At 38.1% G+C, this 26,371-nt stretch overlaps 1 protein-coding gene and 1 pseudogene across 2 annotated transcripts in view; one reads left to right on the top strand and one right to left on the bottom strand.

The window, feature by feature from the left end:
* Positions 1–26,371, top strand: part of EXOC6B (exocyst complex component 6B) — a 708,301-nt gene that overhangs the window by 11,411 nt on the left and 670,519 nt on the right. The gene's annotated exons all lie outside the window — the stretch shown is intronic.
* Positions 1,144–26,044, bottom strand: LOC105614905 (transmembrane protein 225B-like; annotated as a pseudogene).

Below are 26,371 nucleotides of genomic sequence, written 5' to 3'. Positions count from 1 at the left end.
TGATAGCTTTTAGCATTTACTAATGATGTAATAATTGATTTAATCACACACAGGGTTTCAGCTTTCTGCTGAAAATAGCCTGAAGAAATTAAATTGGTGAATAGCTTCCCTATGAAACGTATGAATCTAGGTTGAGATGCTGAGCATCTATGATATTTAATATTTGCTTGGAGGAAATACCAAAAATAATAAGTGGGGATGAGTTAGTAAAAAGTGAGTTAAAAACAGAGCTGGTCTTAAACACTTGTGCCCTGTTGTGACTAATAACTTATGTTTTAGAGATAACCTGCTAAGGCTATGAGAAAAAACAGTAAAGCTCTTTTTTTTTTTTGTAGTGTTGTAGTATCTGCTGGAGTATGTAATAGAAAACAAAGAAGACAGTTTGCTGACTAACTGATGTTGCATGAACTTTGTTCAAATATTTGAAATAAGTAGAGGTCAGCTAAGAACTAGAAAATGATAATGACATATTTTAATATTTTGGCTATTTTAAAAAGGAATTTGTGATGTAAATTTGTAAGTTATAGTTATGTTGTATTTTACATTTACAGCTATCCTAAGGATGCTAAATGTTTTCTTTCAAATTGCAGGTAGCTTAGCATTAATATTTCCTTTACGTTTTGACTGATTTTTTTGAAGGGTGATTAATTTTGTTTTAACTTTGTTTTGTGGTTATTCTCAATCTCCTTCCCCTCTTATTCTGGTTGACAGTTGACTGTTCTCCCCTTCCCTCTCTTTTTCTCTGATTTTCCCCCTGCCTTGTTGTAGAGAGGAATTAGATGGTTTTCAAAAATATATATGATTTACAAAAATACACATAGTAGATACAGTCAACGGTGGTGAGCAAATTAGGGCAAGGGAAAGCAAAGGTAGGAAAGAATATGAAGTCAAGAGAGAGCTGTGAAAAGATTAGGTTTGTTAAAGTAGCCATCGGTTTGGCTCTAGGGTTTCCAGCAGCTAGTGCAAAAATGAGATATGCTTCGTTGTTTGAGTTATGATGTAAAATTAAAAAGTAGTTCCTTTTTTTTTTTTAAAGAATTCAAAAAACGTTTAACAAATATCAAACACACGCAGGATAGAATCACTGTGAGTAGGGGGAAGGGAGAGGTTGACTTGACACTCAAGAGCCTCATCAGAAGCGGCAGAGACTGGTGGAGGCTGAAGAGCCAGACACACTGACCCATGTGCACTTGACGAAGGGCAAGGCACAGACTGTCTGGTCTAGATAATAGTTTCTTCCTTCAGCAGCGTCTCCTTCTGTGTGGAGCTCAGTTATCCTCCCAGACTATCCAGGTTTTCCAGGTATGAGATCTTTTGGGTGTCCTCAGTACTCTGGGAAATGGGCAACAGATGGTATCTAGGGCAGGCTATTTCTTGGATGAGGCAGATGGCACCAGCCACCGTGAACGGAAGGATGCTGAAGCCCAGGATGTAGTAAGGCCACTGTATGGAGAACTGAGGGGGGCTGGGCTTCATCCGCAGACTCTGAATCTCCAGGGTGTGCAGCAACAAGGCCAGGAAGGCACAAGGCCCTGTGAGGAAACTGATGAAGGCTGACACAGAATTGTGCTTCTGGGTCCTCGGAAAGAGCTGAGATGCAAAGGACACCATGATGAAAGTGGTGAGGAAAGACAAGACAATGGCGGACAGCAGGGAGACTTGGCCGAGGATGACGTAAATGGATAAGGGTCGAGGCTTGCAGCACTTGATATGGAAGCGGTTCTCAAACAGGCCACTGAAGAACGCTTCCTGGGACTCCTCGTCCACCAGCTGCACCTAGAAGGGGAAGATGGAAACCAACCAAAAGTAGTTACTTTGGAGAAGCACAGCTATTCTTGGTTCTGAGTAGGACCAGAGAGCTGTTTATACCATGTGTCCTCACAAAGAAGACCCTGTGTAATGTAGCTTTAGTATCCGTACAGTAAACCAGCAGTATGTGACAGGCTGCTTCTTACATTGTCGTCTAGTGAAAACATGGCATAACCAAAGCGCAAGCAGGGAGTCAAGGGAATGCAGGTGTCTGCCTGTCTTGCCTGAATCAAGGCATAGATTTGATAATACCTACAGTGAGAGTTCTACACTTACCTCCTTTTTTTTTGGTGATTGATCACTTTGAGAATCTTTGAATGCTATACACCGTTTCCTTAGTAAAATGCTTGTGACCAGTCTTCATAACTTCTAATCTAGAAGAGTGTATGCATTGCATGTACGTTAGTTAATTCTCCCTAAGTACTGCTTTTAGTAGTCAAGGTTTTTGGCAATGACAATTATCAATGAGTTCAAGATTATACATATATATACTTGCCTTTCTTTCTGAATGTATCACTTGCCTGTGTTCTTAGTTAAGTAAGACCCACATGTGCTTTAAAAGTAAACCATCTGTGGGTTGGAATATTTTTATGAAAGTTGAAGAACCTGAATAAGCCACTTTATTCCTTCAAAAGAAATACAGTGAGAGAGAGTACTTAAGGATAGGGCCAAAGGTCTTTGCAAGTTATTTGGGTTGTGTTCTAGAATGACACAAATGCTGTTAAAGCCATAATAATTTTATTCCTAATAGTCTTAAATTTGGCGTTAAAAAAGACAAACTCACCTTGGCCATTTAAAAAATTGCCAGCAAATAAAGTTATCGTAGATATTTTATCTTAAGTTGTGTAATTTAGAATATACTCTCAGGAAAAGGTATGTGCTATTAATTAATGGAGGTTATTTACCTACAATGTCTGGAACCTAACTTATTCTCAGTTCAGTTCAGTTGCTCAGTTGTGTCCGACTCTTTGAGACCCCATGGACTGTAGCAAGCCAGGCCTCCCTGTCCATCACCAACTCCTTGAGCTTACTCAAACTCATGTCCATAGAGTTGGTGATGTGATCCAACTATCTTATCCTCTGTTGTCCCCTCTCCTCCTGCCTTCAACCTTTCCCAGCATCAGGGTCTTTTCCAGTGAGTCATTTCTTCACATCAGGTAGCCAAAGTACTGGGAGTTTCAGTTTCAGCATCAGTCATTCCAATGAATATTCAGGACTAATTTCCTTTAGGATGGACTGGTTTGATCTCCTTGCAGCCCAAGGGACTCTCAAGAGTCTTCTCCAACATCACAGTTCAAGAGCATCAGTTATTCAGCGCTCAGCTTTCTTTATAGTCTGGCTCTCACATCCATACATGACTACTGGAAAAACCATAGCTTTGACTAGATGGACCTTTGTTGGCAAAGTAATGTCTCTGCTTTTTACTATGCTGTCTAGGTTGGTCATAACTTTTCTTCCAAGGAGCAAGCGTCTTTTAATTTCATGGCTGCAGTCACCATCTGCAGTGATTTTGGAGCCCCCCCCCAAAATAAAGTCTGTCACTGTTTCCATTGTTCCCCATCTATTTGCCATGAAGTGATGGGACTGGATGCCATGATCTTAGTTTTCTGAATGTTGAGCTTTAAGCCAACTTTTTCACTCTCCTCTTTAACTTTCATCAAGAGGCTCTTTAGTTCTTCTTTGCTTTCTGCCATCAGGGTGGTGTCATCTGCATATCTGAGGTTACTGATATTTCTCCTGGCAATCTTGATTCCAGCTTGTGCTTCATCCAACCCAGCGTTTCGCATAATGTGCTCTGTGTATAAGTTAAATAAGCAACGTGACAATATATAGCCTTGATGTACTCCTTTCCTGATTTGGAACCAGTCTGTTTTTCCATGTCCAGTTTTAACTCTTGCTTCCTGACCTGCATACAGATTTCTCAAGAGGCAGGTCAGGTGGTCTGGTATTCCCATCTCCTGAAGAATTTTCCACAGTTTGTTGTGATCCACACAGTCAAAGGCTTTGGTGTAGAAGTAGGTGTTTTTCAGGATCTCTCTTGCTTTTCTGATGATCCAGCAGGTGTTGTCAATTTGATCTCCGGTTCCTCTGCCTTTTCTAAATCCAGCTTGAACATCTGGACGTTCACAGTTCATGTACTGTTGAACCTATTCTAGATTTATAATTAAAAAACTGAGATGTATAAGTCTCAAGAGCACAGTGATTGATAAAATAAATTTAACCATGTAATGTGTATTTGCATAACTGTGATTTAGAACTTTGAAAAACATGCATTGCCCAGTTAAACATCTAAGTAAGCAAGAACTATCACAGTACAACCAGCTAGATTACCTTGATGTGATTTGTGATGATACATATGGACTAGGACCCTGTTAATACATGCCTCCCATTCAGTTTTTTTTCCTTTTTTTTTAAGTTTTCTGTTTTTTTTTGATAGGCACCATTTCTAAAGTCTTTATTGAATTTGTTATAATATTGCTTTCATTGTTTATGTTCTGGTTTTTTGGTTGTGAGGCATGTGGGATCTTAGCTTCCCCATAAGGGAATGAACCTGCACCCCTGGAATTGGAAAGTGAAATCTTAACCAGTGGACTTTAGTCCTCCATTCAGAGAGTTGATGATCATTTCATTGACATGTATCTTGTACTATAATGAATTTACCTTCAGTTATACGGTAATTTGATAATCAGACTAGATAAAAGCAAAAGCAAAAACAATGACCGTAATAACAGACTTTTAAAAAGAGTAGTTCTATAATTTTTTGAGTATTTAGATGTTTCCAGTGTTTAGGATATCTCAGGTTATTGATATTTCTCCCAGCGATCTTGATTCCAGCTTGTGCTTCTTCCAGCCCAGTGTTTCTCATGATGTACTCTGCATAGAAGTTAAATAAGCAGGGTGACAATATACAGCCTTGACGTACTCCTTTTCCTATTTGGAACCAGTCTATTGTTCCATGTGCAGTTCTAACTGTTGCTTCCTGACCTGCATATAGGTTTCTCAAGAGGCAGGTCAGGTGGTCAGGTATTCCCATCTCTTTCAGAATTTTCCACAGTTTCTTGTGATCCACACAGTCAAAGGCTTTGGCATAGTCAATAAAGCAGAAATAGATGTTTTTCTGGAACTCTCTTGCTTTTTCCATGACCCAGCGGATGTTGGCAGTTTGATCTCTGGTTCCTCTGCCTTTTCTAAAACCAGCTTGAACATTTGGGAGTTCATGGTTCACGTATTGCTGAAGCCTGGCTGGAAGAAGCACAAGCTGGAATCAAGATTGCTGGGAGAAATATCAGTAACCTCAGATATGCAGATGACACCACCCTTATGGCAGAAAGTGAAGAGGAGCTAAAAAGCCTCTTGATAAAAGTGAAAGAGGAGAGTGAAAAAGTTGGCTTAAAGCTCAACATTCAGAAAACAAAGATCATGGCATCTGGTCCCATCACTTCATGGGAAATAGATGGGGAAACAGTAGAAACAGTGTCAGACTTTATTTTTTGGGGCTCTAAAATCACTGCAGATGGTGACTGCAGCCATGAAATTAAAAGATGCTTACTCCTTGGAAGAAAAGTTATGACCAATCTCGATAGTATATTCAAAAGCAGAGACATTACTTTGCCAACAAAGGTCTGTCTAGTCAAGGCTATGGTTTTTCCTGTGGTCATGTATGGATGTGAGAGTTGGACTGTGAAGAAGGCAGAGCGCTGAAGAATTGATGCTTTTGAACTGTAGTGTTGGAGAAGACTCTTGAGAGTCCCTTGGACTGCAAGGAGATCCAACCAATCTATTCTGAAGGAGGTCAGCCCTGGGATTTCTTTGGAAGGAACGATGCCAAAGCTGAAACTCCAGTATTTTGGCCACCTCATGCGAAGAGTTGACTCATTGGAAAAGACTCTGATGCTGGGAGGGATTGGGGGCAGGGGGAGAAGGGGACGACCGAGGATGAGCTGGCTGGATGGCATCACTGACTTGATGAATGTGAGTCTGAGTGAACTCTGGGAGTTGGTGATGGACAGGGAGGCCTGGTGTGCTGCGATTCATGGGGTTGCAAAGAATTGGACACGACTGAGCGACTGAACTGACTGACTGAGTGTTTAGGAAGCTGGATAAATATTCTTTTGTGATAGGCCATTTACGAAAAGCGATAATTTGGATTAAAGTGAGGCTCTTTTGCTATAATTATTTTTGAATAAAAAGCTGTGGAGCAACACAGACTTTCAGTTTTGATTGTGTTTTTATGCACTTGGAACATGACAGACTGGGATGAAGCTGCATCTTTTGGCACTGTAATTTTGTTTAGTGAAGCACTGACAGCTTATTTCTTGTCCAAGACTTTGCTCTTATTGTTCTCAATATCTGTATGTTTGAAAAATGCTTTTTAATGTTTTTCTCCTTTGCAGATTTTGGCTTTGTTTCTTTCATTATATTTGTGCTTGCTTTTTGTATCTCTCTTCTGCTTCCTGTGAAACATCAAAGCAAGCAAGAATCATCACAATGCAACTAACTTTCACTTTCTGGGGAAGCTCTGGTGCCAGCAAACAATAAAATTTTAAGGGTACTGATATGAAATATGATCTTACCGAGAAATATGAACGAATAAGGGCTTCCCTGGTGGCTCAGCAGTAAAGAATATGCCTACAATGCAGGAGATGCTGGTTCGATTTGTGGGTCGGGAAGATCCCCTGGCGGAGGGCATGGCAACTACTCTAGCATTCTTGCCTGGAGAATCCCATGGTCTGAGGAGCCTAGTGGGCTACAGTCCATAGGGCCACAAAGTTTGACACGACTGAAGCAACTGAGCACGCACACAGGGATGAACAAAAACAGCAGACATTGAGCTTGACTGAATCCATGTTATGAAACGTTTTTGGTATGGAGTTTGATGCTGAGAAAGACGTGTTTGTATAATACGTTAAAAAAAAGAAATAAAGGCGCTCGCCAAACATTTTGTTTTTGATGAGGTAAAAGAATTACTTGACATTTATAAGGGAGAAGTGTACAACAAAGATCTTTTGGCATTGGAGTAGCAAAAGAAAGAGGAAAATGGAATGAGAAGAGCTCTGGAAATCTAGAGTAAAATAGGCTATTGGAAGCATTTTAAATGGTAAATGTGGATCTGACTCTATACATTTATTATTTGCATTTTTAAAAAGGTAACTTTTTGTTTTGAGATAATTGGGGATTCAGTTCTAAGAAATTATACAGAGATCCCCTGTACCTTCTACACACTTTCCTCCACTAGTAGCATCTTGAAAAACTGTAGCACAATATATCAGGAGCAAGATACTGGCATTTTTACAGTCAAAGTACAGAACATTTCCACCATCACAAGCATCCCTATTTTCCTTTTGTCCCTATATGCTCTTTAATCCCTGACAGCCAGTAAACTCTTCTCTATTTCTATAATTTTGTCATCTCAAGAATGTTATATAAATGGAACCATACAGAATGTAACATTTTGAAATTGGCTTTACTCAGTATAATTTCCTGGAGATTGTATCCAAATTGATGTGTTATATCAAGTTTGTCCCTTTTTATTGCAGAGCAGTATTCCATGGTACCACAGTTGTTTAATCATTTACCCATTAAAGGACATCTGGCTTGTTTACAGTTTTTGGTTATTAAAATGAAACTGCTATAAATACATCTGTAAAGGTTTTGCGTTTTGGTTGAACACACATTTTCACTTCTTTGGGGTGTATAACTGGTAGTGGAATTGCTGGTCATACAGTAACTCTATGTTTAACCTTTTGAAGAACTACTAAACTTGTTTTCTAAAGTGGTGGTACCATTTTACATCCCCACCAGCAATGTAGGTGGGTTCCATTTTTCCAGATCCTTGCTAGCATTTGGTATCACTATTTTTTGTTTTAGCCATTCTGATATGAGTGTAGTAATATTGCATTGTGGTTTTAATTTGCATTTTTCTAGCTGCTAATGATGCTGAGTATCTTGTCGTGTGCATGTTTGCCATATGTGTATATACCTTGTTGAATTGCCTCTTCGTGTGTTTTGCCCAGTTTCTAATTAGATTTTTTAAATTGTTGAGTTTTGAAAACTATATATCCTAGATACTAGTCCTTTATTGTATGTGTAATTTATAGACATTTTCTACCACTCTGTGACTTGTCTTTTCACCCTCTTAACAGAGTCTGTTGCAGATCAGAAGTTTTTTATTTTGATGAAGTTCAAGTTACCATTTCTTTCTCATATAGAACATATTTTTGGTGTCAATTCTGAGAGCTATTTGCCTAGCCCTAGATCTTGAGGATTTTCCCGTGTTATTTTTTAATCCTAAAAGTTTATAGTTTTATTCAAATGTAAAGCCTGTGATTCATTTTGAGTTAATTTTTGTAATTCTGTAGTTTTTGTATAAGGAGTGAGACTTCAAAATTTCTTTCTCTCTCTCCTCCTCTCCTCTCCCCGCAACCCACCATGGATATCCTGTTGTTCTACCTCCTTTTATTGAAAAGGCTCTTTTTCCTCTAATGAACTACTTTTGCATCTTTGTCAAAAGCCACTTGTGTATTCTGGGGCCTCATTTTTCTGTTGATCTATATGTCTGTCCCTCCGTCAGTATCATAGTCTTGGTTACCGTAACTAAATAGAATAAGTCTTGATAATGGGTAGACTGATTCCTCCCACTTTAATCTTTTTTTAATCAAAATAGTTTTAGTTCATTTATTTCCTTTGCCTTTCCAAATAAATTTTAGAATAATTTTGTCTACATCTATGAAAGTAATTTTCTGAGATCTTGATAGGAGTTGCATTAAATCTGTTATCAATTTGTGGAGAATGGACATCTTTACTTCATGAGTCTTCCAGTCGCAGACATGGTATGTCTTTCAATTTGTGTGGCTCTCTTTTCATCACCATTGTGTAATTTTTTGCAAATAAACTCAGCCTATATTTTGTTAGATTTACACTTCAGTATTTCTTTTTTAAAAAGTGATTATAAACGGTATTTTTAATTTTAGTGTCATTATGTTCATTGCTAACATGTAGAAATATAATTAATTTTTGGATGTTTACCTTATATCTTTAAAACTTTCTTTATTATTCTAGGACCTTTTTTGTAGATTCCTTGGAATTTTCTATGTGGATAATAATGTCACGTGCAATATGGACAGTTTTATTTTTTCTTTCTAATCTGTACTCTTTTTAACTTTTTTTTTCACTGTCTAGAACTATGCTGTCAGGACTGTCCAGGACTGGACAGGACTATGCTGAATGAGACCAGCAAATGTGAACATCTTTGTCTTGTTCCCAGTCTTAGAGAGGATTCAGTGTCTTCCCCCAAGTATAGTGTTTAAGTTAATATGATTTTTTGCAGATACTCTTTATCAAGTTGAGGAAGTTTCCTTATATTCCTGTTTGCTGAGAGTTTTTAATCTTGAAAAAGTGTTGAATTTTGTCCAGTGCTTTTATTTCATTGATTGATATGATCATGTGGTTTTTCTTCTTTAGTCTTTTGGATTACATTGATTAATTTTGAATGCTGAATGAACCTGCCTTCCTGAAATAAACCTAACTTAGTCATTGTATATGTTCCTTTTTATATACCTACTTGTCTATTTTTTCTTAAGGATTTTTATGTTTATATTTATGGGGGATATTGATATGCAGTTTTATTTATTTTTTGTTATCTTGATTTTGTTGATAGCATAGTTTCAGAAAAGTTAATTAGAAGGTGTTTCTTCTCTCTTCTGTTTTCAAGAAGAGGCTTTAGAATTAATTCATAATTAGATTAATTCTGCTTTAAGCATTTTGTAGAATTCTCCAATTAAACTATCTAGGCCTGGAGACTTATTTTTTGGGAGATCTTATATCAATATTACAAATTCTGGGCTTCCCTGGTAGCTCAGTGGTGAAAAATTCAGTGTAGGAGGTGCGGGTTTGATTCCACGATCCAGAGAGGCTTTCCTGGTGCCTCAGACAGGAAATGGCAACCCACTCCAGTATTCTTGTCTTGGAAATCCCAAGGACAGTAGGGCTACAGTCCATGGGGTTGCAAAAAGAGTCAGATATGAGTTAGTGACTAAACAACAAATCGATGGACATGACTTTGAACAAGCTCCGGGAGCTGGTGATGGACAGGAAGGCCTGGCGTGCTACAGTCCATGGGGTCACAAAGAGTTGGACACTACTGAGTGACTGAACTGAACTGATTACTAATTGAGTTTCCTTCATAGTTGTAGGGCTGAATTACTGTTTTCTAGTGGGTAAATTGTGATAATTTGTGATTTTTGAAGACTTGGTTTGTTTCATCTACGTTATCAAATTTATGTCAAAAGAGTTTATAGTTCTCTTTTATTATCCTTTGATGGCTACAGGGTATATAGTGATATCTGTGGTTTTATTCCTTATCTTGATAACTTGTTAGATATCTGTTGATTTTGTTGGTGTCTTCAGAGAATCATTTTTTCATTGATTTCATTGATTCCATTGATTTTCTGTATTGTTTTTCTATTTTCTTTTGTATTGATTTCTGCTTGCATCTTTACTATTTACTTCCTACTGTTTGTCTTTTGTTTTTGCTCTTGTAGCAGCTTCAAATAACGGTTTGAGATTTTTCCTTTTTTTCTAATGCTATAAACTGTCTCTCATGCTGTGTGCGCTCAGTTGCTCAGTTGTGTCTGACTCTTTGGGACCCCATGGACTATAGCCTGCCAGGTTCCTCTGTCCTTGGAGTTTTACAGGCACGAATACTGGAGTGGGTTGCCATTTGCTTTTCTAGGATATCTTCCCAACCCAGGGATTGAACCTGCATCTCTGGCACCTCCTGCAGGCAGATTCTTTACCACTAGCACCACCTGGTAAGCCCATCTCTAGTGCTACCAATCTCTATATTTATAATACTATAAATTATCTCTGGTGCTATAAATAGCTCAGCTCTGCTTTACCTGTGGCCTACAAATTTTTATATGTTGTATTTTCATTTAGTTCATTTTTGATTTCCCTTTAGACTTCCTGTTTGACCCATGAATTATTTAGAAGTGTGTTGTTTAGTATCTGAGGATTTGAATATTTCCTGTTATCAATTTCTAGGTTGATTCTATTGTGGTTGGAGAAGATACTGTATTGATTTCAGGTCTTTTGAATTTGTTGAGATTTGTGTTATGGACTATATGGTCTTTCTTGATATATGTTCTATAAACTTTTGAAAAGAATGTGTATTTTGTTGAGTGTGTGTATGCTCAGTTATGATCAACTCTTTGCCACCCCATGGACTGTTTAGCAAACCAGGCTCCTCTGTCCATGGAATTTTCCAGGCAAGAATACTGGAGCGGGTTGTTGTTCAGTCACTCAGTCATGCCCAGCTCTTTGTGACCCCATGGACTGCACCACGCCAGGCTTCCTTGTCCTTCGCTGTCTTCTGGAGTTTGCTTGAACTCATGACCATTGAGTCAGTGATGCCATCCAACCATCTCTCCCTCTGTCGTCCCCTTCTCCTCCTGCCTTCAGTCTTTTTCAGAATCAGGGTCTTTTCCAGTGAGTTGGCTCTTCACATCAGGTGGCCAAAGTGTTTGGAGCTTCAGCTTCAGCATCAGTCCTAAAAGATGGTGCTATTAAAATGCTACACTCAGCAACCGGAGCAGGTAGCCATTTCCTGCTCCAGGGGATCTTCCTTACCCAGGGATCGAACCTGCGTCTCTCGTGTCTCCTGCATTGGCTTCTTTACCATTGCGCCACCTGGGAGGCCCATTCTGTTGGGCAGAGTATTTTATAAATGTTCATTAGATTTTGATTAATTTGTGTTTTTCTATATCCGTGCTGATATTCTATTTCTCTTAATTGTTGAGAGAGGGGTATTGAAGTCTCTTAATTATAATTGTGGAATTGTCTATTTCTCCTTTCAGACCTGTCCATTTTTGCTTCATATCTTTATCAACTCTTTTGTTTGGTACATATGAATTTAGAATTGTGATGTCTTCTTAGTGGACTGAGCATTTCTTTGTTTTTTTTTTTTTTTTTTCCTGGTAGTTTTCCTTGCTGTGAAGTCAGCTTTATCTGATGATAATATTAAATATTAAATTATTAATTAATATTAAATTAATATTGATTGAAATATTAAGTATTAAATCTGATGATAATAATAGATTACCCATTTTCCTTTTTTACTGTTTACATGATATATAATTTTCCCTTCTTTTATCTTTAACCTGCCTCACTGTATTTTAATTTGTGCTGATGGCCTATAGTTGCATTTTTCCCTCTACCCTTTCAGTCTCTGTCAGGTGTAATTAGGACATTTACATTTAATATAATTATTGATATGCTAAATCTTAGTTCTGTTGTTTCATTGTTGTTTTCTGTTTATTCTCTCTTTCGTTTTTGTGTTCTTTGAATTACTTGAACATTTTTAGAGAATTTCATTTTGATTTAGCTTATGTTTTTGAGCGTACACTTTTTGGTGGTTTCTCTAGGCTTGATGTTGTTATTTAACTTCCTAGTGTTTTACTAGTGTCATCATTTTCTACTTTGAGTGAAGTATAGAAATCTTACTCCCCCCTCACCATGTCCCTTTATTTATCCACATTTTTGCTTACTGTGTCCTTTCTGATACTCCAAACTTTCCTTAAAAAAAAAAAAATCATTTCCTTTCTGCTTAGAGAACATCCTGTAGACATTCTTTTAGAGTAGGCATGCTGGCAACAAATTCTCTTTACATGGGAATGGCTGAGTTTTCCTTCACATGAGAATGTTTTGATTTTTCCTTCATTCCTAGAGGATATTTCTCCTGGGTATAGGATTCTGGTTGAAAAGTACTGTACCACTTCTTTTTGGCCTCCATGGTTTCTGATGAGAAGTTTGTTGTCATTCAAGTAATTTTTCCCTTAGAGGAAAGATGTCATTTTTCCTCTGATTACTTTCAAGATTTTTTTTCTGTCTTTAGTTTTCAGGAGTTTAATTTATAATGTGTCTCGGCATGAATTTCTTTGGGTTTATCCTGTTTGGGATTTGCTGATCTTTTTGAATTGGTAGGTTTGTATCCCTTGCCGAATTTGGGAAGTTTTTAGCCATTGTTTCTTCAAGAACTTTCTTGCCTCATCCTTTTTCTGTTCTCCTTCTGGGACTTTGGTAACACGAATGTTAGATTTTTCGGTACAGTCCAACGGCTTCTGAGGCTCTGTTTGTTCTTTCAGTTTATTTTCTCATGTTGTTCTGATAACATGATTTCTCCTGTTCTTTTATTTCACTGAGTCTTTTCCTCTGTCCCTTTCACTCTATTCTTAAGTCTAGCCACTGAGTTTTTAATTTCAGTTCTTGTATTTTTCAGTTCTAAACTCTCCATTTGGTTATCATTTCCTATATTTCTTTGTTGAGGTTCTCTTTCTGTTTCAAGCATGTACATAATTATTTGTTGAATCATTTTTCTCATGGCCACTTTGTAATCTTCATCAGATAATTCTTTTCTGTTGTCTTGGTTTTGGCACCTAATGATTGCCCTTTTCATTAGTTTGGCAACTTCCTGGTTTTTGGTATGAAGAATGATTTTTAGTTGAAATCTGTACATTTTTGTATTATGTTAAGTGACTCTGGCTCTCATTTAAGCCTGTTCTTTTAGCTGGCTTTCTTTGATACCACTTTGGTAGGAGAACTTGTGGGTCACTGCTTCAGTACTGCTAGCTAGGGTGCCCCCTTGGTTTCTGTTGACATCTGAGAGAGGTTTCTCATCACTGCCGGGGATGGCAGTTCTGACTCTACTTGGTCTCTGCTAACACTGTGGTGTGGGAGAGGGGGTTGTAACCATTTGGTGGGGAAGAAAGTTCCAGATCCCTTCTTGGCCTTCTCTGACACCCTGACTGGGGTGTTGGGTGCTTTGTCATCCATCACCTGTGAGGGTAGATTTCTAGGTTTTCTTTCTGACTGTGGTGGTCTGGGTTATGGGTGGGTCACTTTCCCCCCCTCCCTTCCCTCCAGCCCTGTGGTGTTTATCTTGAATAGAAGGGTGATTGTACAAATGTTTTCTGTCTGGACTGACTGCCTGTTTGGTCATCTTTTGACTAGAGAGAGCAAGTGTTTGTGGGGGCTTTTAAAAATTTGCACCTGTTTGTGTTTCTGGGTTGCCAGTCTCTTTAGTTCCAAGTCTGAGATATGAGGCAAAAGAAAGCACAGGGAACGCATCATTGTGGCATTCTTTTTGTTTTGAGATCCAAGCCAGTTTGCTGCCTTCTTTCCACCTTTCATATTTTATTTTGTTTTACATGTAATGTCTAGAGTTTTTAGTTATACTAATTGGGAGAAATAGAAAATACTATGTCTGCTGCATCTTTCCAGAAGTGGAAGTCTTATTATAAGCCTTTTGATTTTCAGTTTTTTTTTCTTTTTATAAGTATGATGCATGCTTATTAGTAAAAATAAAATTAAGCAGTAGAGAGAGTATAAAGATGATACAAGTATATATCAGGCAGTAATCTATTTATGAGATAGAACCATCATTAACTTTAGGAGAATTTTTTACTTAAGGTAAAAAGTCAGTTTCCATATTTTAGGCAAATTGAATTCCATTCAATTTTAGGCAATATTAATTAATTTCCCATTGTGGAAGAAAAGAGAAGCTAGTGCTTTTTCTTTTTTCCCAATGGCTTTATTGAAAATAGCTCATGTACTATACAATTTACTTATTTAAACTGTACTATTAAGTGGTTTTTAGTATATTCTAGGCTTCATGATTTCTCCAGAAAAGAATCCCCTGATATCTTGTTAGGTGTTGGGCTGCTGGAATCTCTATGTATGGGGTACATGTGTATGGGTTTGACTATTCTGTATTAACTATTTCAATTAACCTATTTGTTTTCAGTGCTTCTGTTATTCATGGCATTCTAAATCCTGACCTTCTCCATGGTTGTGGTTGGTACTTAGACTCCCTTTTGGATTTTGTTCCATTGGCAAATAGACTCTTTTTTTGTACTAATCTGCTTCATCCTTATTGCCTTTTAGCAGCTTTTTTTCCAGAAAATGTTGCTATCTCTTGTTAGCTGCAGGTTCTTCCCTAGTTCTTTTTGGAGTAATAGGCTTACCTTTTCCTTTAGTGGAGTCTTCAGAAGGAGGAAGATAAATGTATGTTGTTGTTTCATCAGATTGAAATAGAAGTCTGAAAGCCAGAGTTAACTCACACTGCTCAAGCTGTTACCCTCTAGGCTGAAGCCAGTATACATTAAAGAGTGGATATTCACTAGAGTTTTAAAAATGAAGGAAAGCTCTAAAGATTTCCCGTGGCTACTAACTGGCTGTCCTGCTCCCCATCCCTCATTTATCAATGCTGTTTTTGTGTGACGTGATGACCCTCTCCCATGCATGGAACTTTTTCACTATCTCCTAATTTTCTTTCCACATATTTTGTGTCTTTTTCTCCTCTTCCCTTGTTTTACACTGCTTGTCTTTTCTCATCCAGTGTACCTCTATCCATGATTATCCTATAGAAACCTTATTTATATATATGTTCCAGTGTTTGTATTTCTTCTTTTTCTTTCATATTTTATAAAAAGTGTATTGAAGTGATTTTTCCTTTAAACTTTATTGTTTTCTATTTTATGTAAAATTTTATGTCATAGCTATGAGCGTGTGATAGCCCCTAGGCAATTCTTTAAAATTTTTCTTTTGTTAATTGAGGAACCTTTATGTTCCTTTATGTTCCAGGTACTTTATTTTTAAACAGTAATGCGTTTTAAATATTAAAAAATTTTATGTTTATTATAAAAAAGAAACAATTTAGAAATATATAAGTAAAATTCCCTCTCTTCCCCACTCTAAATTTGTCTCTTCAAAGCATTATTAATTTGATATATAGTTTTCCAGACTTTTTTCTCTGCTTATATAAGCATGTGTAGATACATTCTTGCATTTGTATGTACATACATAGTCTTATAGTTTTCTTTTTAGCTAAGAATTATCATTTACATTTTGTTACATGTCTTTTTTTTCCATTTAGCAATATGTAAATATGTCAGGTATCTTTGTGACTGTAGAATACTTTGTTGTAGAATTAAATATTCCTCTCTTGATGGACATTTAGATAGTCTCCTTTTCCTCCTTCCTCACATTGTTTTTACAAAAATTTTTGTTATCAATGTCTCTTTATATATCAGTACTATAGAATAGATTCTCAAATGTGGGATTGTTCAATATGAACTTAGTAAATTTAAAACTTTGATAAGTATAGCCAGTTCTTGTCATATTCTTTTTTCTTTCCAAATGAACTTAATGTGGAAAATTTAAAGGGTACAAAATTGAAAAAACAGTATAATAAATTCCTGCGTACCCTTCTCACAGGCTTAACAGTGATCAGCATACAGCAAATCTTATTTCATCTAATTCTCTAACTGCCTACCCCTTCTCCCCATGCCAACCTTGGCTAATTTTGAAGTAAGTCCTAGATATCATATCAATTCTTCCATAAACATTTCAGAAACACCTGTATTACTTCTGGAAAATTTTGGTTTGATTTACAAATATTTGCTTTGTACATAGACTCCTAGGAACTTATTTATTGAATGAATCAGGGACTGCCTGTAGTTGGTCTGAAATTATCCTTTCTGGCAATAATCAGGCAGCAAGGCCAGTTGTCTAAGGTCGTACCTAAAACTGTATGATCAATGTATAAGATGTAGCTTTTGTCTCCATTCTCTGCAGGTGGGCATTGGGAGGGTGGGATGGGGAAGAAAAGCATGCATTCAGCTCAACCAAAAGAGTCTAAATCTTTAGGGTATAAGACTAAACAACAGTAAAAGAAGTCTTTGTTTATCTCACTGAGTTATCATCTGATCTTTCAGAAGAGTTTGCCTATAGTTCCCAGCTCCTGCACCAAATTTTAGGAATTGACTCTAAAGACTTTGAGTTCATAATTTTTTTTACTGAGAATCTTAAGTAAGGAAGCCTAATGCAGTTGATATTCTTTGTTATGATTCATTGCATTCATTGAGGATGCTGGCATGTAATTATAATGGATTACTTGATATGTACTAATGGATTATTTAGTAATGTACTACTTTTTTTCTTTTGTAAACTGAGAATGAGGAAAAGGTTCTTTAAAATAATGACTCAGTAAAAAAAAATAAAATAAAAATGAAATAATGACTCAGGCCCTTCTCTCTAATCAGAAAAGACCATTCATGTGGAGGAGGTAAATTGGCAAAGTGATTCTTAAATACTGCTGGAGTGAGGAAATCTTTCTAAGGCTTTGTTTAGCTTGAACTTTTAAATCAGTTGTACAGTATGGGGGCCTGTGATCAGTACTTTAAAGTGGCTTATTTCAACACACAAAGTTCTGAGAGTTTATAAAGCTGGGAAAATAAGCTCCCAAAGGTATACCAGACTTAAAATGTCATCATCTTCTTTGTCAAATTTGTACAGCATGACCCAGAATTTGCCCTTGTTAACCAGACTTTTTAAAAAAAGAGTTTATGATAATTAATTCTTAAAATAATTCCCAGGTCTCATTTTCCTGTGGTTTTATTTCCTATGTTATTACATAAACTTGGTCCAGAGTTTTATTTTTTGCTATCTGGCAGTCTTTGACAAAGTAGAAGGACAAATTCCATGTCACTTGCAATCAGGTTTCTTTTTTTTTTCGGCCGTGCTGTGTGGCCTGCAGGATCTTAGTTCCCTGACCAGGGATTGAACCTGTGCCTCCTTTCTTGGGTGCACAGAGTCTTAATCAGTGATCAAAGAAGCAGGGAGAAATTTCTTAAGATACTTGAAGTAGAGTTGTAAAAGTATATCACTGTATTACAACAAGTTGCTAGAAAGACTTTGAAATTCCTTTAATCTTTCTGGTTCTTTTCAGTTTGCTAGTCTGCAAAGGCCAATCATACATGGAGATGGCTCTTAAATAGCTCTTTAAAGTGTTAAATGAAGGAGAAAGTGTCATCTGTCTGGTCCAGGAGTGAAGAGGGAGGGGCTGCAGAATGCTACAAATTGCTGTATACCTGAGCAGATTTATTTCTGGTATTACTATTTTGCATCATTAGGTTCTTTTCATCAAATGAAAAATTGAAAGACTGTTTTGCTCTAACTAACCCAGGTTAGTAGGTTGTCAGTAAAATGATTAGTTGCTCGTAATCAGACCACTCATTTCACCATGGCCTTGCGTGCCTGCGTACTCGGTTGTGTCCAGCTCCTTGTGACCCCACGGACTGTAGCCTGCCAGAGTTCCTTTGTCCATGGGATTTTCCCGGCAAGAATACTGGTGTGGGTTGCCATGCCTTCCTCCAGGGTATCTGTCTGCCTGTATTGCAGGCACATTCTTTACCACTGAACCACCAGGGAAGCCCCTCTTCATGGCCTTAGGATGGGCTGTATCAGACCTTTGTCTATTGTGGTGTTTTTGTTTTAGAGATATAACAGATAAAATAGGAAATCAGATCTGTTAAAAAATAGATAAAAATTAAATTGACTTAGAGTCAAATGAAGGATATTAATCTGCAGCAAAATTCTTAAACTGATTTTGCTTTCCCATGTACTAGATCCATGGTCAAAGCAGCATCACCATGTTTGCTGGAAAAGCCAAGAGTCAGAGGACAACCTGCTGGTCTTTATGTGCTTGAGGCTGCAAGCATGTGGTTTCATCACTAGTTACTTGGAAAGACGAGGTTATAGGTTATGTATGGAGCGGGGAGACTCCTGTCAGTCCAGTGTCTGCCAGCTTTATGATCAGGCCGTCTGAAGATTTCTGATTTACTGGGAGGTTCATGTATGGTCTAAATTAGGTTAATTCTTAAGTGTGTTTGTTTTGCACATTTGTGCAGTTTGTGTAGTGCATAGCTGCTGCTGCTGCTGCTAAGTCACCTCAGTCGTGTCCGACTCTGTGCGACCCCAGAGACGGCAGCCCACCAGGCTCCCCTGTCCCTGGGATTCTCCAGGCAAGAACATTGGAGTGGGTTGCCCTTTCCTTCTCCAATGCATGGAAGTGAAAAGTGAAAGTTAAGTTGCTCAGTCGTGTCCGACTTTTCGCAACCCCATGGACTGCAGCCTTCCAGGCTCCTCCGTCCATGGGATTTTCCAGGCAAGAGTACTGGAGTGGGGTGCCATTGCCTTCTCCGCTCCTGTATTGGCAGGCAGATTCTTTACCACTAGCAGGCTGACTACTGCTGCTGCTGCTGCTGCTAAGTTGCTTCAGTCGTGTCCGACTCTGCGCGACCCCATAGACAGCAGCCCACCAGGCTCCCCCGTCCCTGGGATTCTCCAGGCAAGAACACTGGAGTGGGTTGCCATTTCCTTCTCCAGTGCATAAAAGTGAAAAGTGAAAGTGAAGTCGCTCAGTTGTGCCCGACTCTTAGCGACCCCATGGACTGCAGCCTACCAGGCTCTTCCGTCCATGGGATTTTCCAGGCAAGAGTACTCGAGTGGGCTGAGCTGGCCCATATCAATGATGATGCCATTTATAGCATATGTAATGTAGGTTTATACATTGATTAGGACAGTTTTCCAGCAGATGGCAGGCAAGTATCTTGAAGAGGAGAAAGATACCATATGGGCAAATTTTTTTTTTTTGAGTATATAAAAATTTCTTGCAAAACTGTAAATGAGAACTCTTTTTTAGGTTGTATTCATAGATGGAGTAATTTTAAGTGCATTGTCCATATATTTAATGCCTCTTTCCTGTATTTATTATGTCTCTCACATTTTCCTTATTTTAATACTATGTATTTTTTTTTCACCTCTTTCCCTGGACCCCTGGAGAAATGAACTCAAGTAAATTTGCTATGAAAAATTTAGTTTGTTCATAATTAAGCAACTCTGAGCTTTAATATGGATGTTCTTGACATTTTGAGATGACTTAATGCTTGGATCCTGTTAATAGTTCCATTGTATGTTGTATAAACCGTACATCTTTGCCAGAGGTCTGTTCTATCAGTATGTGATCAGCTGGGATTCTGTTTGTTACTGTCTAGAGTTTTCAGAAGGTTGCCCTGGGTAGCACCAGGCTTTTGATAGGATTCACCATCTGGAGCTGTTGTTTGTAATGTTAGGCTTGGCAGTTTTGTTATTTGTTCTCTTTGCACCAAGATTAGTCACAGGTCAGGTGGGATTGCTCCTTCATTAATGATGTTTTGAATATTTTTGAGGCCTTTATCCCCTACGTTTATCAGAAAGAAGGTTCTCTTAGTGGATATGTCACCTACATTTGTTTGGATTTACGTGGCACTAACAATATCAAGCGGAGAAGGCAATGGCACCCCACTCCAGTACTCTTGCCTGGAAAATCCCATGGACAGAGGAGCGTGGTAGGCTGCAGTCCATGGGGTCGCAAAGAGTTGGACACGACTAAGTGACTTCACTTTCACTTTTCACTTTCATGCATTGGAGAAGGAAATGGCAACCCGCTCCAGTGTTCTTGCCTGGAGAATCCTAGGGACGGGGGAGCCTGGTGGGCTGCGGTCTATGGGGTCACACAGAGTTGGACACAACTGAAGCGACTTAGCAGCAGTAGGAGCAGCAGCAATACCAAGAGGTGTTTAAATTGGTCTTTCAGGTCACCAGATTGTGAGTTCATCTTAAACAGTGGTCCTCAAACTGGAGGATGGATCGGAATCAACTGGATACAGGTTGTGGGCTCCGCCCTCAGATGTTCCAGTTCAGCAGGTCTGGAGTAGAGCCTGAGATTTTGTATTTCTAGCTAGTTTTTGATGATGCTGATCAGCTGCTGGTCACTTTGAGAACCATTGCTCTTAAGATGAAATTATCTTATTCTTCTCTAAATTAACAGTACTTAGCATCTGTCATGAAAAGAAATAGGTTCAGGTCTTTGATAAGATGATCCAAATCTTAGAATTCTTTGTTTTATGAGATGAAAAGGGATTTTTTTCCTCTCGGATTTAAAAAATTATATATATGTGTGTGTGTGTGTGTGTGTGTGTGTGTGTGTGTGTGTGTAGTAAAAAAATCAAACTAAAAGGAAAAGTTTAAAGATAAAAGTAAAAAATACTTTAAATCCCATTATCAATACTCTAAGCTAATTTTGGTATACTTCATTCCAGATGTTTTTCAATCCATTTATATACATTTATGATCTCATTTAAAACAATTCAGTTTATACCTGATATTTTGTAACCTATTTCTAAGATTCAAAAATATGCATTGACTCAGAAGTACATCAGATTAGTATTCCTTTATATAGATTACACAGTTTAATCAACAATAATGATAAACATTTAAATTGTTTCAATTTTCTAGCAATTATAAGTTCTTATATTACATCTTTGTACATATGTCTAATCATCTTATGAATTACAAGAAATGGTATTGCTGGATCAAAGGAAATGTACATTTACAATTTTTATAAATATTGTCAAATTGCCCTCGAGATAAGGTAGTGAATTAACACTTCCAACAAGCTTTCACAGATTTTTCCTGGGAAGTGAAATGGTTTTAAAGATATTAACTTCCTTTATTCTAAATTCCAATCTTTGTATGGTAGAAAATGTTTTTTGTGAGATAAGTGTTAGTCGCTCAGTCGTGTCTGACTCTTTGCAACCCCATGGACTGTAGCTTGCCAGGCTCCCCTCTCCATGGGATTCTCCAGGCACGAATACTGGCGTGGGTTGCCATTCCCTTCTCCAGGGTATCTTCCCAACCCAGGGATCAAACCTGGGTCTCCTACATTGAAGGCAGATTCCTTACCATCTGAGCCACCAGAGAAATAGACTTTCTAAAATGAACAGTGACTATTCTTGGAGCAAATAAATATTCTAATAGTTCTGGGATTGAGAGTCTTTAGTTCTCTATCCCTTCAAATTTCATCATAGTTCTGATAAGATTATTTAATCTTGGTGAGCTTCAAAACACTGTCCCAGATGTTACCTTTATATTCATGATACTGAAAGGACCTTCTGGGATGACAGATGCATTATTTGTCCTTCATTCAAGTTTTGTTGAAAGTTTCTGAGAAGGACCTTTATTGCAGGGTAGGAACAGTCAACGTGGTGTTTTTGGAATTCGTCTGGTGACCAGTTAAACAGTTAAAAATATCCTGAAACTTTAGGGTGTAAAAGGAAACCTTTAAAATAAAAGTCAAACCATCTTTATAGTGATGTAATTTTTTTTGCTAAGTTGTCTATTTTTTGACCATGTATTCCTGTCAGTAAACAATGAGCACACTTACCCTCTTTAAAGTATATTTATTTATAAATTATGTGCAAGTACTAAAATATTATATATTTTATAAAACATGCATTGGAAAATAGAAATTTAAATGGATGAGATTAAGAGATTGATAGTAAGAATGCAAATGTTTTCTTTCTGTACTTCAGTAGAAACTACTGCTCTATTCAGGGTTTGTTTCTTAAGCATCATTTTCTACAGAGAATAAGGGGGCTTCCTGATTTGAGGCATCAGTATGAGCTGAATTTTTATATCTATCACAGTCCTATGAAGCCCAAGTCCCTGTTTTGCTTGTTTGTTCCTGAACCTGTTTATGCGCTTTATGTTTCCTTAGCAACTTCTGGAAAACTTAAGTTACTCTTAATCCAACTCAAGTTACTTGTAATATCCACCACAGTGGAGAATGGGAAGAAGAGGATATGCCGCCTTGGTCAAATCAACTTATATTGGCCTCTGGTTTCTCAACATTTAAATGAGTGATGATAATAGTGCCTATCCCGTAAAGTTATTGTAAGAATTAAATGAATGTGTAGAGGTTAGGAGAATGCTTGGATATAATGAGTGATTAATGAAATCTATATATTTTATCCTTTACAGATACTTAAAAATATATTTGTAAATTTTAATTTTTAAAGCGGTGATGGCGGTTTAGTCATTAAGTCGTGTCTGACTCTTGCGACCCCATGGACTCTAGCCCGAGACTCCTCTGTCTATGAGATTTCCAAGGGAAGAATACTGGAGTGGGTTGCCAGTTCCTTCTTCAGGGTATTTTCTGACCCAGGGATTGAACATGGGTCAGAGGGCATGGCAACCCACTCCAGTATTCTTCCCTGGGAAATCCATGGACAGAGGATCCTGGGGGGCTATAGTCCACAGAGTCTCAGGGTCAGACACGACTAAAGTGACTTAGCACTTAGCTCTCCTGCATTGCAGGTAGATTTTTTACCTTTATGACTGACTGACTCATCAGGAAAGCCCTTTGTTTTGTTTTAATTTTTAATGTCTGTGATGCCGGTTCAGTCCCTGGGTTGGGAAGATCCTCTGGAGCAGGGCGTAGCAACCCCCTCCAGTATTCTTGCCTGGAGTAGTGACGGACCACACACGCATGAATGTATTTTTGGTCACCACAGGAAAGAGTCGTTTTATGTCATTCTCCTGTTTAGAAACTTGGTTAAATTATTGCTAACAAAAGAGATTTTTTGGGGGGCGGGGCAGAATTTGAATATGATGAAAGGTATAGTTCCTTTCCCAGTAATAACGACCACATAGAAATTTTGTAATAGTTTTGGAACGGCCTTTTAGAGGGCTAGCCTGACTTTGAAGACCTTTTCAGTCTAGCCATAATCTAGCTGTCCTTTTATTCTGACCCAATTACTCTGCCTTCTTTTTTTTTTTTTTTTGAGTTATAGCTTCTCAAACCTCTACCTCAGAAATGTACATAAAATTATGTATCTGTAATTAACTCCTTCTCTTTCCAGGCAAAGTTGAGAACCACTGATACAGACACACTGGATTGTTATATTCCTGGAGAATTTAACCTCTTCCTTTTCTTTTACTCACACCCTCTAGATAAATTCCTAGTATTTTTTCAAGGTCTGAGTGAGATGGTGCTTATTCTGTTATGTTTCCCTGACTCAATTCCTATTAGAACTTTTCTGTTATTTCTTTACACTTAGATTTCACACTTTTTATAGTTTCTGTTATAACATTTAACTCATTAGGTTTAGTTGTTCACATTTGTATTCTGAGCAGGTTATGAATTCCTTGTTTCTAGCACCTGCTACACTCATTGGGTCATGTTAGGTCAGTTCAGTTCAGTTCAGTCGCTCAGTCGTGTCCGACTCTTTGTGACCCTATGGAATGCAGCACGCTAGGCCTCCCTGTCCATCACCAACTCCTGGAGCTTACTCAAACTCATGTCCCTTGAGTTGGTGATGCCACCCATCTCATCCTCTGTTGTCCCCTTCTCTTCCCGCCTTCAATCTTTCCCCAGCATCAGGGTTTTTCCCCACTGAGTCATTTCTTCGCATCAGGTGGCCAAAGTATTGGAGTTTCAGCTTCAGCATCTGATGTTGAAACTGAAAGCTGAAACAATATTCAGGATTGATTTCTTGTAGCTTGGACTGGTTTGATCTCCTTGCAGTCCAAAGGACTCTCAAGAGTCTTCTCCAACACCATAGTTCAAAAGCATCAATTCCTTGGCGCTCAGCTTTCTTTATAGTCCAACTCTCACATCCATACATGACTACTGGAAAACCATAGCTTTGACTAGACGGACCTTTATTGGCAAAATAATGTCTCTACTTTTTACTATGCTATCTACGTTTGTCGTAGCTTTTATTCCAAGGAGCAACTGTCTTTTGATTTCATGGCTGCAGTCACCATCTGCAGTGATTTTGGAGCCCCCCAAAATAAACTCTGTCACTGTTTCCATTGTTTCCCCATCTATTTGCCATGAAGTGGTGGGACCTATGCCATGATCTTAGTTTTCTGAATGTTGAGTTTTAAGCCAACTTTTTCACTCTCTTCTTTCACTTTTATCAAGAGGCTCTTTAGTTCTTTACTTTCTGCCATAAGGGTGGTGTTATCTGCATATCTGAGGTTATTGCTATTTCTCCCTGTAATCTTGATTCCAGCTTGTGCTTCATCCAGCCCAGCATTTCACATGATGTACTCTGCGTATAAGTGAAATAAGCAGGGTGACAGTATACAGCCTTGATGTACTCCTTTCTCGATTTGGAACCAGTCAGTTGTTCCATGTCCAGTTTTAACTGTTACTTCTTGACCCACATACAGATTTCTCAGGAGGCATGTCAGGTGGTCTGGTATTCTCATATCTTGAAGAATTTTCCACAGTTTGTTGTGATTCACACAGTGAAAGGCTTTGGCATAGTCAATAAAGCAGAAGTAGATGTTTTTCTGGAACTCTCTTGCTTTTTCAATGATCCAATGGATGTTGGCAATTTGACCTCTGGTTCTTCTGCCTTTTCTAAATCCAGCTTGAACATCTGGATGTTCACGGTTCACGTACTGTTGAAGCCTGGCTTGGAGAATTTTGAGCATTACTTTGCTAGCGTGTGAGATGAGTGCAATTGTGCAGTAGTTTGAATATTCTTTGGCATTGCCTTTCTTTGGGATTGGAATGAAACTGAAGCTGACCTTTTCCAGTCCCGTGGCCACTTCTGAGTTTCCCACATTTATGGCATATTGGATGCAGCACTTTCACATCATCTTTTAGGACTGGAATTCCATCACCTCCACTAGCTTTGTTCGTAGTGATGTTTCCTAAGGCCCACTTGACTTCGCATTCCAGGATGTCTGGCTCTAGGTGAGTGATCACAAGTTAGGTACTCAGTGTTTATTTTGATCGTTTGTCAAGTAAACTCACTGAACTCATTCATCTGCTTATGTTTAGGCCGTAGCATTTTAGCACCTTCTCTAAGAATTGAATAAAGGAAAGATATGTATAAAGTGGTAGGAACTGATTAAAGTGTTTTGATTATTAGTTTACTTTATATGAGTGAACTTTCTTTTTCTGTTTGTAGCTCTGCATCTCATCTAAGTATCTGGGTGATGTTCACCAAGTTTCAACAGTACCTTTAGGATTGTTTGACATTGCTTTTGGGGAGCTCTATAGGGAGGAGTACCCCAAAACTACACAGTTATCATTGCAGAGCAGCTGATAGGGAGTTAGGTTAAGAGTCCCATGTGGCTGCCAGTTTGGAAAGTCATGCCATACATAGTTAAGCTGCGATAGATGGAGAAACAGTAGTTTCAAATGTTGGCTCCAAATCAAAGGTCAAATGATGGGTTATATGTATGTTTTATCAGAATTGAGCTGCTCCTAACAAGTATTGCATGAAACAGAATTTCTCTGTTTATATAATGATTAATGAGTATACTGAGCAATATGGCAGTGGTTAGTGCAAAGGCAATTAGTTGTTGATAAATCAGTATTCATCTCTCATCCCTAATACCAAGGAGCACTTCCCTTTTGAAATGAGGTTTAGAGCAGCTCTTGCTGGCACACCGTGGCTCCACTGGAGAGACTGAGGCTCCACTTAGTTTTCCCAGCATTCTTTCTCTTCCGTTTTATTAGTATGTCTTACATACTGTCTACTGGCTTTTTGCCCATGTCGTATTTGTTGTTCTAGGTATATATTATTCCAGTATCTTGTTTTCTAATATACCTTTTTCTTTCTAGTCCATCTTAACTTCCCAGTGGCAGAAGGGGCTCATCTCCCAGTTGAAGTATTCCTGTTGTTAGTTTTTTCCTGACGCTGTACCTAATGAATTCTTCTCACATCTCATTGGCCTGTTTGTAAGGGTTGTCCTTTCAACCATCTTCCACCTCAGAGCCATGCCTACTCTTCAAGGCCCGCGTTAGGTGTCTGTCATCTCTTTTCTCCTAACTCCTTCAGGTAAAGTATTTCATTTTCTTTGCTTCAAAACAACATTGTTC

The sequence above is a fragment of the Ovis aries genome, chromosome 3 (genome assembly GCF_016772045.2).
Source record: "Ovis aries strain OAR_USU_Benz2616 breed Rambouillet chromosome 3, ARS-UI_Ramb_v3.0, whole genome shotgun sequence".
Classification (NCBI taxonomy): Eukaryota; Metazoa; Chordata; class Mammalia; order Artiodactyla; family Bovidae; genus Ovis; species Ovis aries.
The sequence above is the reverse complement of the archived record's forward strand: the minus strand, read 5'-3'. Positions and strand labels throughout refer to the sequence as shown.